This window comes from Candoia aspera, chromosome 14 (genome assembly GCF_035149785.1).
Source record: "Candoia aspera isolate rCanAsp1 chromosome 14, rCanAsp1.hap2, whole genome shotgun sequence".
Lineage (NCBI taxonomy): Eukaryota > Metazoa > Chordata > Lepidosauria > Squamata > Boidae > Candoia > Candoia aspera.
The window spans coordinates 1758061-1769046 of record NC_086166.1 but is presented as its reverse complement, the minus strand read 5'-3'; the positions used below and the strand labels follow the sequence as shown (position 1 = coordinate 1769046).

Sequence of the window (10986 nt, the reverse complement as noted above, 5' to 3'; positions counted from 1 at the left end):
CTCGCCGGTGTGCAGCGGGAGAGGGGCAACCTGCAGGGAAATTGAATCTCGCAACGCCCCCCACCCCCCCGCCCGGCTTGTCTTCTCCTTGAGCGAAGAACTCCCCCGCCCCGCCTTGACCTTCCCCGGCTCTCCTGCGGGCCAGATGAAAGCTTCCTCCTCTGCTCCCGCGCCCTCCCTCGGAATAAAAGGAATTCTAATAGACCGCTGGGAAGGGTTCGCCATTCCCTCTTTCCATGGAAACCGGAGAGGCTGACCCCGAGCAAGGGCTCCGCTTGATCCTGCCTCGGCCGCGGCAGGAAGAAGAGGGAGGCGGGTTGTGGCGGGGGGGGGGGGCGGGGGCGGGGGCGGGGAGGAGAAAGCTTTGGAATCGGCGTGCAAGCAGCACGTCGGCCTTGCTCCTTGGAGGGCGGCCTGGTGCAAAGCGCGAGGCCGGCTTGCATGGGAGGAGAGGGCGAAAAGCAGCCTTCTGGCCAGGAAATCCTGCTCGCCAGCAGCTGCCGGGCGGTGGGTTGCCACCCCATTAGCCTGCTGGCCGCGGAGCTGCGGTGGCTGGGCTCCGCTCCTGGACCTCTGCTGTCCTCCTCTTAGGTGCCCCTGTCTTGTCAGCCGCAAAGGAGGGGGCCGCTTCCTCCGTGTCTGCCTTTTCCTCCCAGCTGATCAAGGGATCTTTCTGGTCCTTCTCTGTCGCTCCTTTGATCCCCATCTTGGGGTGATCTGTCATAGGATGCCTGGCCACCCTCTTCCCCATGGCTGCTAACCATCGCTCTCGTCATGGAGTCATGGAATCATAGGGTTGGAAGGGACCTTTGGAGGTCTTCTTGTCCAACCCCCTGCCCAAGGCAGGAATCCTCATACCATCTCAGGCCAATGGTTGTCCAGTCTTTTCTTGAAAACCTCCAGCGACGGAGCACCCACACTCCGGGAGGGCAGCTGGTCCCCTGCTTAGTAGTTCTCAGCTTCTTAGCTCCCTTCTGGGTTTGGAGAGCCAGGGAAGGCAATCGGCAGCCTGTGGACACCCTTAAGGTGGATGCCACCTGCAGCCTGGGGACAGTGGTTTCCCTAGTCCTCCGCGCCTCTGTGGCAGCGCCCCTGAATTTCAGGGCCTGGCCCTTTCCAGACGAGAAACCCACAGTAATCGTGGCGTGTCCCAAAGAATCCCACGGAACCTTCTTCCCCGCTCCAACCTAAAACACTCTTGGGAATTGTCGATCTTGCAAACATGCCTCTTTGGGGTTGATAGTCCAGCCTTCGGTGGGCTCCCAGAATGCGCGAGGCTTGGCTACATGGGGGTGTGGTACTTTGCTATTCAGTGTGCTGTGGGAAACCAACCGTTGGCGTGGTATGAACAAGGCTATTCCATTAAACAATAAGATGGCTTGTGGTGGTGTGGTGGTGGGGGGATATAGCATGGTGCGGGGACTCAGCAGGTTTGCTTGGTTAATCCTGGTTTCAGGCTTAGTGTGTTGTGGGAACCCCGCCGTTATATATCTTGTTCTTCCTGCAGAAGCATTAAAGGCAGCTTCCAATCTCCAGAAGTGGATCTAGATCAGTGTTTCTCGACCTCAGCAACTTGAAGATGTGGACTTCAACTCCCAGAATTCCCCATGGCTGGGGAATTCTGGGAGTTGGAGTCCACACATCTTCAAGTTGCTGAGGTCGAGAAACACTGATCCGGATGATCCTTCAGGCAGAATCCTGTTCTCTATGGGTCTACTCTTGCGCAGGGAGAAGTGTTTGCCTCAAGCAGCAGATGCTGCAGGACCGTAACCCTGACCCTTCCCATGTGCTGGGGAGAGAGCAGAATTTGTTGCAACACGTCCTGTGAACCTTACACCAGCTTGCTTCCTCCCTGTGGCCTTTATTAGGCTCACAGGAAGGTAATGACCATCCAGTGGATTTCTGTGTGGACCACGAAGGGGACCCTTTATGTAATTACTATTTTTTTCACATTTGGACCCATTGCCCAGGGCAGCCTCCACATTAACTGACACCGCTGTTCTCCTGTGCCAGAAACAGAGATTCTTTGGCTGGGGGGAGACCCCAGACAATCTGCCCCACTGAGCCTCACTCAAGGAGACCCGTCCAGTCATTGCCTTGCTGGAGAATGCATGCGTTTTTCCTGGGTTATATCTGGGATGTTCTGCAGGCAAAACTGGAGTTGGGGAGGGTCTTTTCTTCTTGGTAACAAGGGACAGAGAACGCCTGGGGTAGCCCTGGCCAAGAATGGTAGTCAGAAAGCGGCCACAGGGAGAGGGCTTGGCTCCGCATTCTTCGTTTAGATCTGGTTTTGCCTCCTGGAAAAAAGAGTGATGCTATTTTGTTCCTTTTTGCCTGCTCCAAAAACGCTGAGCGATCCAAGGAAGTTAAGTACAGGTAGTCATTTAGCGACCACTCATTCAGCAACCAAAGTTATGATGGTGCTAAACAAGGAGAGTTCTGGCCAGTCCTTGAAGTGGCGGCTGTCACAGCATCCTGTGGTCACGTGATCACCGTTTGGGACTTTCCCTGCCAGCTTCCGACAAGCAAAGTCAATGGGGAAGTTGGCAGGAAGTCAGAAGTCATGGTCACGTGACATCACGCTTAATGACCATGTGCGATTCACTTAATGACCACAACAGAACTGTCGGAACTGCTGTCGTATGTTGTGTTTTTTCGCTTTACGACTGCATCGCGTAGCAATGAAGTTCCCGGTCCCAATTATGGTCATTAACTGAGGACTACCTATAGTGGACAGACAAAAGGAAAGATTTCTTGAAGCAGCATGTAGATAAGCAGTGGAACTCATGCTACAAGGTTGGGGTGACAGTCTGATTCCCCGGACGGTTTTGGAAGGGTGGGTCCTGAGGTAGCCAGGCTCCAACTTTCTATACCCCTTGCCATGTTTCCTCCGTCCTTCTTGAATACGACTGCCCCAGAGCAAGGTGGACTAGCTGGGTTGGGATGCAGCTCCCTGCTTTCAAAGCAATGTGCCCCGTTGCCAATTTTCAGTCGCCTGCATGGGCTGACCTCTGACCCAGCCCTCCTGATCTGTGCATGGGTTGGCTCCCAAGGCCCAGCATCGCCAGCCAGCTCAGGCGCGGATGGTCAGGATTGTCGTCTGATACATCACAAGGCTTGGACGTCTGCAGCATCTCAATGTCAGTGATCTCTTAATACCTTTCAAATTGAAAAATTGATGCCTTCTGTGCCATATCCTCTTTAATTCCAGCACATCTGGAGGATGCCAGCTTTGGGGCTGGCTAGGATTGTAAATCTCTGTCCATCCCCCCCCCGTCCCCCGCCCCCTGGTCTTTGTTACTCACAAGCGCCATGTGCCTGGCAAGCGAGGCAGCAGAGGGCAGTGGTTAAAACTAGCGGGTTGGGTTTAGATCTGGAGGAACCAGGGCCCCCTTCCTCCTCTGCCTTCCTGGGGCCCCAGGGCCAATTGGGGACCAGTCTACCCATCCAACTGACCTCGCTGGCTTGCTCCAAGGACCTGGGGCGGGGTGGGGTGGGATTCCTTCCTTTCCTGGAGAAAGGACGGGAAGGGTCCTGAGGAACAGGAGAGTGAGGATGGTGCTGAAGAAAAAGATGGGGGGATTTTCCTGCCCTTCGGCCATCTCTCCAGTCACTTTAGTCTGCCACTAAACTAGGGGCCAGCTGCCTCTGCAGGAACTACCTGGGGAGATTGACCCCTGAGACCCCCCCCCGTGGGAGAATCCCCCCTGGGTCAAGAGGTTGATGGTGGGGGGAGCTGGCCTTGCCCAAATTCGTTGGGCTGGAATCTGCTTGGGAGGATGCCCCCTCCCCTTCTCCAGCTTCTGGGCAGGGGAAGGGATCAGCCCGCCCCCCCCCGCTTCCCGCACCCTGTCCCGGTTGTGAAAGGGACGCCCCCCACCCCCGCTTCCTTTGTTGCGTCCCCTTCCAGCCTTCTTTCTGCTGCCACTCCAAAACCCAGCCTCCACACCGGGGAAATCAAATGCCATCGACTCTCATTTGCCAGGACCCTGCGTGCAAAGCTTCCCTCCCCCTCCCGCCCACCCCCCCAGCTCAGAGATCCAAGGAGCTGCGTCAGTCACTGCCTGCTTGATCTGCCCGCAGCTGCCTGAGTAATGCAAAGCTCCAGGTGCGCGGTGCCCCCCTTGGATGGGCCCACCCCCCTTTTCCCCCCCAGCAGCCGGCCTGTCCCCCAGCTACGGGGCCCTGCTGACCCCTGCTGACCGCTCTTTGGCCTCCCCGCAATTCATCCTGTGGGGGGAGCGCATCCCCCCCCCCGCTCCCTCCCTGGGGTTGTGTTTCAGGAAGAGGGAGGGAGGGAGGGAGGGGCGGAGCAGGCCAATAAAAGGCAGCGAAAAATGCTCATCTCTTGGCTCTTTTCTGGCTATTTTATCTTTCGGATTCGCCTTTCCAGGTTCACACGGGGGGGGTGGGCTCACACTTTTCTCACGCGGGAGAATCCGCTTTTCCTTTTTCGTGGGCTCCCACACCACTCTGCTGCTTTTTTTAACGCCCCCCCCCCATACCGCTCCCCCCCATACCGCTCCCCCCCCATGCCCGATGCACCGTGGGCTGCCTTTATTTCTGATTGCTATTCTTGGCACAAACACACACACGGCGCGGGGGGGAGCATGGATCGCACGTCGCACCTCGGCAAGGCTGCCACCCACTCGCAGAAAGAGAGGGGGGGCGCGCGCGGAGCCGTCGCTGCCTCTCCAGTCGCGTTGGAGATCCTGATGTCTCTATAGCCGGAGTGAGAAAAAGCCCCCCCGCCCCGCCAGCTCCGTTCCTTCGCCTCCGGCACTTTGCCTCTCCCCTTCCCCATCAACACTCCTCTCCCCCACCCCTCTTCTGCTTTTAGCCGTCTGCAGCCAACCCATCAAATCCCCCTCCGCACGCGCGCGGGCGCGCGCGCACACATACACCGCCTCGCACGCCGCGCATCCGCCACTTCTACCGCTGGCATTAAATTTCCAAACTGGATGCTACGGGGGCTGTGGGTAATTACCTGGTATCCCCAGCGGTCTGTGCATAATAGCTGCTGGGGGGGGGGGCTCGAGGGGGCTACGGAGCGCGAGAGGAAGGAAGGAAGGAAGGAAGGAAGGACGAGCTGTGTTCCTATTCTTCTACTACTACTCACCCCCTTCTCCCCCCTTCCTAAGGATTTAAACGGTGGCCGCCTGCTTGGACGAAGGGAAGAGAACAGCAGCCAAAGAGCGCAGCCGGAAAAAACGGGAGAGCACCTTGCAGGTACTGTGGAAATGGGGGGGGGGAGAGTTGGGGGAGGGAGACAGCCCTTGTGCATGCTTTGATGTTTCATTGGTGGGCCTGCAGAAATGCTCTCCGTTCATTCATTCATTCACTCACCCGTTCCCTTGTCTTCTTCCCTCCCTGGTTTTATGCGCCGGCTGATGCCATTTGCCACTCGAGTGCACTTAGGGAGGGGAGGCGTCCAGAAGAGAAACTCCGGGGGCGAGGGGAGGGGGGGAGGGCGGCTTCCCGTCACGACCTCCGGCTCTGGGGCCCGAGCGTGGCCGGAGGGCTTGCGGAATTCCAGCAGAGCGCCTGAAACGTCTGGCGTTTGGTCTTTGCCTTTCCGTTTGGCAGAATCGCCCTGTGCAAGGCAGAAGTTTGGGGTCGCCCGCCGGGGGGGCGGGGGGGAATGGCTGGTGCTTGTTTCCGCTCTTTCTGAAAACCTGAAGGGGTGCTCCTGAAGTTTAATGACGGTCGCATCCTTGGGGGCGAAGATTTTGGAAGGAGCCCTTGCAGACCTATGGAAATTTGCAACGGGAGAGCCCGGGTCCTCGTTTCCAGGGCAGGACTCGCTCTGCCGAGATCCTCGCTCTCTCTTTTAGCTACAAAGGCCAGCAATCTTGGTTGGTGTTGGTGAGGGACCCCCCGCCCCGTGTGGCTCCAAGCCCTTCGGGGGTTCTCTGTTCCCTGACAAGTATATTCGACTACCCGCATCCCATCCTCGCCCCGCGCCCCACACTCTTTCTTTTCTTGTCATAAAGAGATGGGCTCTAAAACAGCAAAGCAAAAGCAAAGCAAAACAGGGGGACCTCTGAGATTATTTCTGTTGTTGCGAAAAAGAAGCAAGCAATTGCCGACATCGGCGAGGGGCTGAACGAGCGGACTTTTAAGGGGCCACAGCCCTGATCTGTCAAGGGACCCGCCAGGTTCCCTCCTGTTTTCCGTCCTTCCGAGCCCTTCCCCAGCTGGGGAGGGCAGGTGCGATGGCTGCGGCCCGCCGGAGCATTTCCTCCCGAGCAGTCCCATTAAATCCAACAAAGTGGAACGGATTGTGAATTGCAGCAGCCCGTTGGTTTGGCGTGTTTGTGTCCGGGCGTGGGCGGGCACGTTGATGTGATTTGAATTCCTAATGTAAATCTGGAGTTGGGTGTGTAGATGTGCGTGTGTGTATCTCTATTTAATGTTGCCTTGCTGTGGGTAGGGAGACGGGAAACCCGGAAAGTTTGGGGGTGCGTGCACCTCTGTGGATGGAATTAAACTTCGGGGCACCGCAGCCAACTAGCAAAGACGGTTTGGGTCAAAGACAGGGGAGGCAAGCGGGTTTCCAAATGGAGTGAAAAAAGTCTCAAAGGAAGTGTGCGAGAAGTGATATTTTGTTTGTTTGTTTATTCGATTTCTATAGCCGCCCATCTCAGCAAGTGACTCAGATATTTCCTCCCACCCTGCATATTTCAGATGTTTTTCCAGGAGATATTTAAAAGGCAGCTGCATATGGTTTTATAGCAGGCAGTTTGTTGCCTGTGATTTCGGGGGGGGGGGGGGGCGTGATGGTGGTGGTTTCATGTAATGGTGTGATGGTTCAAGAAGAGGTCTGTGTTTGAAATATAGCATGAGTTTTCTCCTGGCTGGACTCTGAATTAGACAGAGAAAGTCTGGGCTTAAATTTCTGCCGAGGTGGAAACTACAGGATCCCCCCCCAGAAGTCATTATCATTAGGCCTGTCCTACCTCGCAGGACGATTGTACGTAGAACGTAAATGATTCCCTATAGTGATCCCACATGGAGTTACTCAAGTTCTTTGGAGTGGATACGAATGAGAGAGAAAGACCGTTTTACACATTTGGTGCCTCTCACATCCTCACCAATAAAATCTAGGGGGTTTCCCAGGCTCACACAACACCTAAACTCAGGTTAACAAAACCCAGTTACTGGATATGCCGGACCTGGAGAAACGAAGCAAGCAGCAGCTTCCCTGGATGGTTGCTTCATGCAACACAAAGACAACAGTTTCCACCAAAGACACAACTTTTAGGCTCCTTGGCCAGGCGGTGAGAATCCTCCCCGAGTTGTGACACGCCAGGCTTAGCCGTAAAAGGAGCGTTGTCTTCACATGTTGTATCAACCCAGCCACTGCGGTTTCTCGATCGTGATTTATGGTTCAGCTTGTATAAACCCAGGCACCTGTGATTTGTAGTAACGGATGGCTTTTCCAGAGCTTGGAGGAAAAGTGCAGCAAGGTCCTTTTTAAAATATAAGCCAGACCTCATTAATGCTTTTTCCATGAATGCTGGTTGGGGGGCGGGAATGGGTTTAGTAACTAACTTCTCAAGGGTATAAAAATGTAAAACTTTTTCCTTGTTAAAGCAAATGTGAGGAAACACTTTATGGTAATACAACGGGGAGGGGAAAGAGTAATTGTGTAATTGCATGTAACTGGGTATTCCTGAGGATGAATGGCAGCAAATAATAATAACAATAAAAGCAACATGTTGTAAATAAACTCAAAGGTTAGGAGGTAAAGATGGGCTTCCCCCAAGCCGGTTCGACTTCTGTCCCTCCGTGTAGTTTTCCTGCAATATGTGAAAGTGGGTTGTCGTTGCTTTGGGCTGTTGTTCCATCCTTCTTGCCTCTGGCGGAAGATCTCCAGGTGGCCTCCCATCCAAGCCCAGGGAGATCCCGAGGTCAAGGTCAGCCAAGGGCTGCCATACAGATGCGCAAAGGACTCCCAGGTGGGTAAGATGCTCCTTCATCATCATGGCCCCAGCTTTCCAGAGGTTAGGGGAGCTCAGCCTGGTATCTTTGCCATGCAAAGTGTGAGCTCTGCTGAACAGCTATAACCTGACATGGAATTCCTGCACAACATTTACCTGAAAGGGAAATGACCTTGGATTTCAGAGTCCACCCCTCCCCCACAAAGACAGATTAAGTGGAAAACCCTTGTTTGCTTCCTTTACCCTACATGTAGTCCTTGCTTAATGACCACAATTGAGATGGAATTTTGGTTGCTAAGTGAAGTAGTCATTAAGTGCATCCAACCCAATTTTACAACCTTTTTTGCGGCAGTCATTAAGCAAATCACCGCAGTCGTTAAGAGAACCACGTGGTCATTAAGTGAATCACGCAGTTCCCCTTTGATTTTGCTTGTCAGAAGCCAGCTGGGAAGGTCAAAAATGGCGATCACATGACCACAGGATGCTGCGACGGTCGTAAATGTGAACTGGTGCCAAGCACCCAAATCGTGATCACGTGACTGCAGGGATGCTGCGACGGTCGTAAGTGTAAGCACCGGTTATAAATTGTTTTTTCCAGCACCGTCATAAGTCTGAAATGTCCCTAAATGAATGTCATTAAGTGAGGACTACCTGTATTCTCAACAAATGTAGGGTGGCCTTGCCATCTTAAAGATAAAGCGTTTGCAAGGGAAAAAAAACCTATCTTCCTTTCAGGTAAACAGAGAATATGCGTCGGTTGCTCTAGATGTTGAGCCGAAGCCAGAGGCGGACAGGCAGGTTGCCAGGGGCTGTGAAACTCGGGAAAACTCAGGTGTTGTCTTTCCGAATTAAATCAGAGTCACCCCGGCCTTTCTGAGATGTCGCTTCCCACCGTGCAGTGTTCTAGTGGGTCTAGCTGGTCTCCGTGTCGGATGAGTAAATTGCTATTTATGAGGGCAGGCAGTTGTTTTTTATGGCTTCCCTTTTTTAAATGACGTTGTTGGTTGCTGTTTCATAACAAAGTGGAATCCAGGAGGGCAGGAAGATTTGGGGGGGGGAGGGCGGACAGACAATTTAAATTGGGCTTAATAGATTCCCAAGAGGGCCCTTGGAGATGAAAGCAGCCAGAAGCCCCCGTCTCTTGCATTAAAGATGCGAGCGCCCACACCAGACCCCCCCTCCCTCTCTCTTTTCTCCTCTTAAAGGGGGTCTTGTAATGAAGGCTCTAATAGAAGATTTTCAGCCTCATGGGATCTCTCGCCCTCACTGGCGGCTGCATTGCTCAGGGATGCTCTGATCCCTGGCTTTGTGCACGGCTGAGGAGAGAGCGAGGCGGACCTGGGAACGGAGGGACTTCAACCCCCCCCCCCCCCCGCTAAAGACAGCCCTCCCATGCATTTCCTAGAGGGCCCCTGGCAAGGGTCAAAAACGGAGCCAGGAGGGGGCTTCCACAATGCTTCCTAAGATAGACTGCCTCTGAATGTGGGGGTTCCAGCCTTTGCTCTCGAGGCTGAGGAGCCCTGGCGGGGTGAGAAGACAGGTGGGCCAAGCCAGAAAAGATGGTATCCAATCAGCAATTGTGCCATTGTGCCAAATTTGCATTGCTGGTACCGATCGCAGCCTTGGGTTGGCCTTGGAGAATTCGTTTAATTTATTTTTAACTTGTATGCTGCCCGACTCTCAATGACTTTGGGCGGCTATTGAACAACAGCAACAACAAGCAACACCATTTATGCTTTCTTGTTCATTGCAGAGCCCTGTCATGACCTCCTAGGCAGAGACTGTCTCTCGTTCCCCATTCTCCCCACCCTCCCTCCTGGCTGAAATTAAAATTTGATGGGAAGGGAGAGCTTGCCTGCTCTTCCAGACTCTGAGCAGTTATATAAATAAGGTCACAAAGTACACAGATAACAGGGGGTGCAGGAATTGAGGGACCGGCCCAGAATTCTTTGTGGAGGTAACTCCTGCAAGTGAGCCAAGCTGCATGCTGTCTGTTGCTGAAGCAGCAAAAGCACCCTGGAAAGTCAGCCCCAGAGAGAGTTCAGCCAGCAGCCATCCCTTTGCGGGAGAGGAGGGGGACCGCTGGTCCGTGGGGAGATGCGGCCCTGGGCCCCCTTGTATCCGGTCCCCCTCCACCTTTTACCTACGGTGAAGTTGTGAGAACTTCTGCTTTTGCTCCTGGGTCCCGAGTGGAAAAGGGTCAGAGCCAAGCGCTTGTTCTCTTCTGGTTGGGAGGAAGCGAGTTTGCTATCTCCTCTATGAGAGCCAGTCTGGTGTCATGGTGAAGGCTCCAGCCTAGAAATCAGGAGACCCTGAGTTCTAGTCCCACCTGAGGCACGAAGCCGGCTGGGTGACCCTGGGCCAGTCCCTCTCTCTCAGCCCTGGGAAGGAGGCAATGGCAAACCACTTCTGAAAAACCTGGCGAGAAAACCGCAGGGACTAATCCAGGCAGTCTCGGAGAATCAGACACAACCGAACAGCAGGAAAAAAAAAATCTCAACCAGCCCAGGACCCGCTGAAAGGCTGGATCGGACCTTTCTCCCCTTTTATGGCTTTCTGGAGTCTCCCCACAGCCGTGGGAAGAAAAGCCACAGGACCAGCACTGGTTCCCCCCCATTTCCACCCTGAGGAGGAATTTGGGGCAGCAGCTGTGCCAGACAAGGATCCCAAAGCGGAGCTGAAGAGACGCCAAAGATCACTTCCAGAGCGAAAGGAGAGAAGATGGGGAGAAGGGACCCACTGGGAATCCGCTTTCTTCTCCCGGGGTAAATGCTGCTGCTCGTCTTCGGCCTGCAAAATCAAAAGTGTGTGGTGGGAGGGGGAGCGCTATTTTGCAAGAATCCCAGGAAAAAGGGGGATTTGGCATCCTTGGGAAAAGAAATCCACAGCAGAGCCCACAGAGGACCAGCTGGGGGCCTTTGGGAACCCCTCAGCTCCTGCTCTTTGAAGGGAATCCGGATTAAGTCGGAGGTGGCAGCTGGAGAATTGCTGGGTTGGGACTCATCCGAGTGGGGCTTGGCCTTTGGGAGCTCTTCCCAAAGGC

At 54.4% G+C, this 10986-nt stretch overlaps 1 protein-coding gene across 1 annotated transcript in view; it reads left to right on the top strand.

Annotated features, from left to right (window-relative positions):
- The first annotated feature begins 5156 nt into the window (after nucleotides 1-5156).
- RAI1 (retinoic acid induced 1) overlaps nucleotides 5157-10986 on the top strand; it is a 72860-nt gene continuing 67030 nt past the window's right edge. The window contains exon 1 of the mRNA XM_063314726.1: nucleotides 5157-5229. The gene's annotated coding sequence lies outside the window, so the exon portion shown is untranslated. The remainder of the gene's footprint in view (nucleotides 5230-10986) is intronic.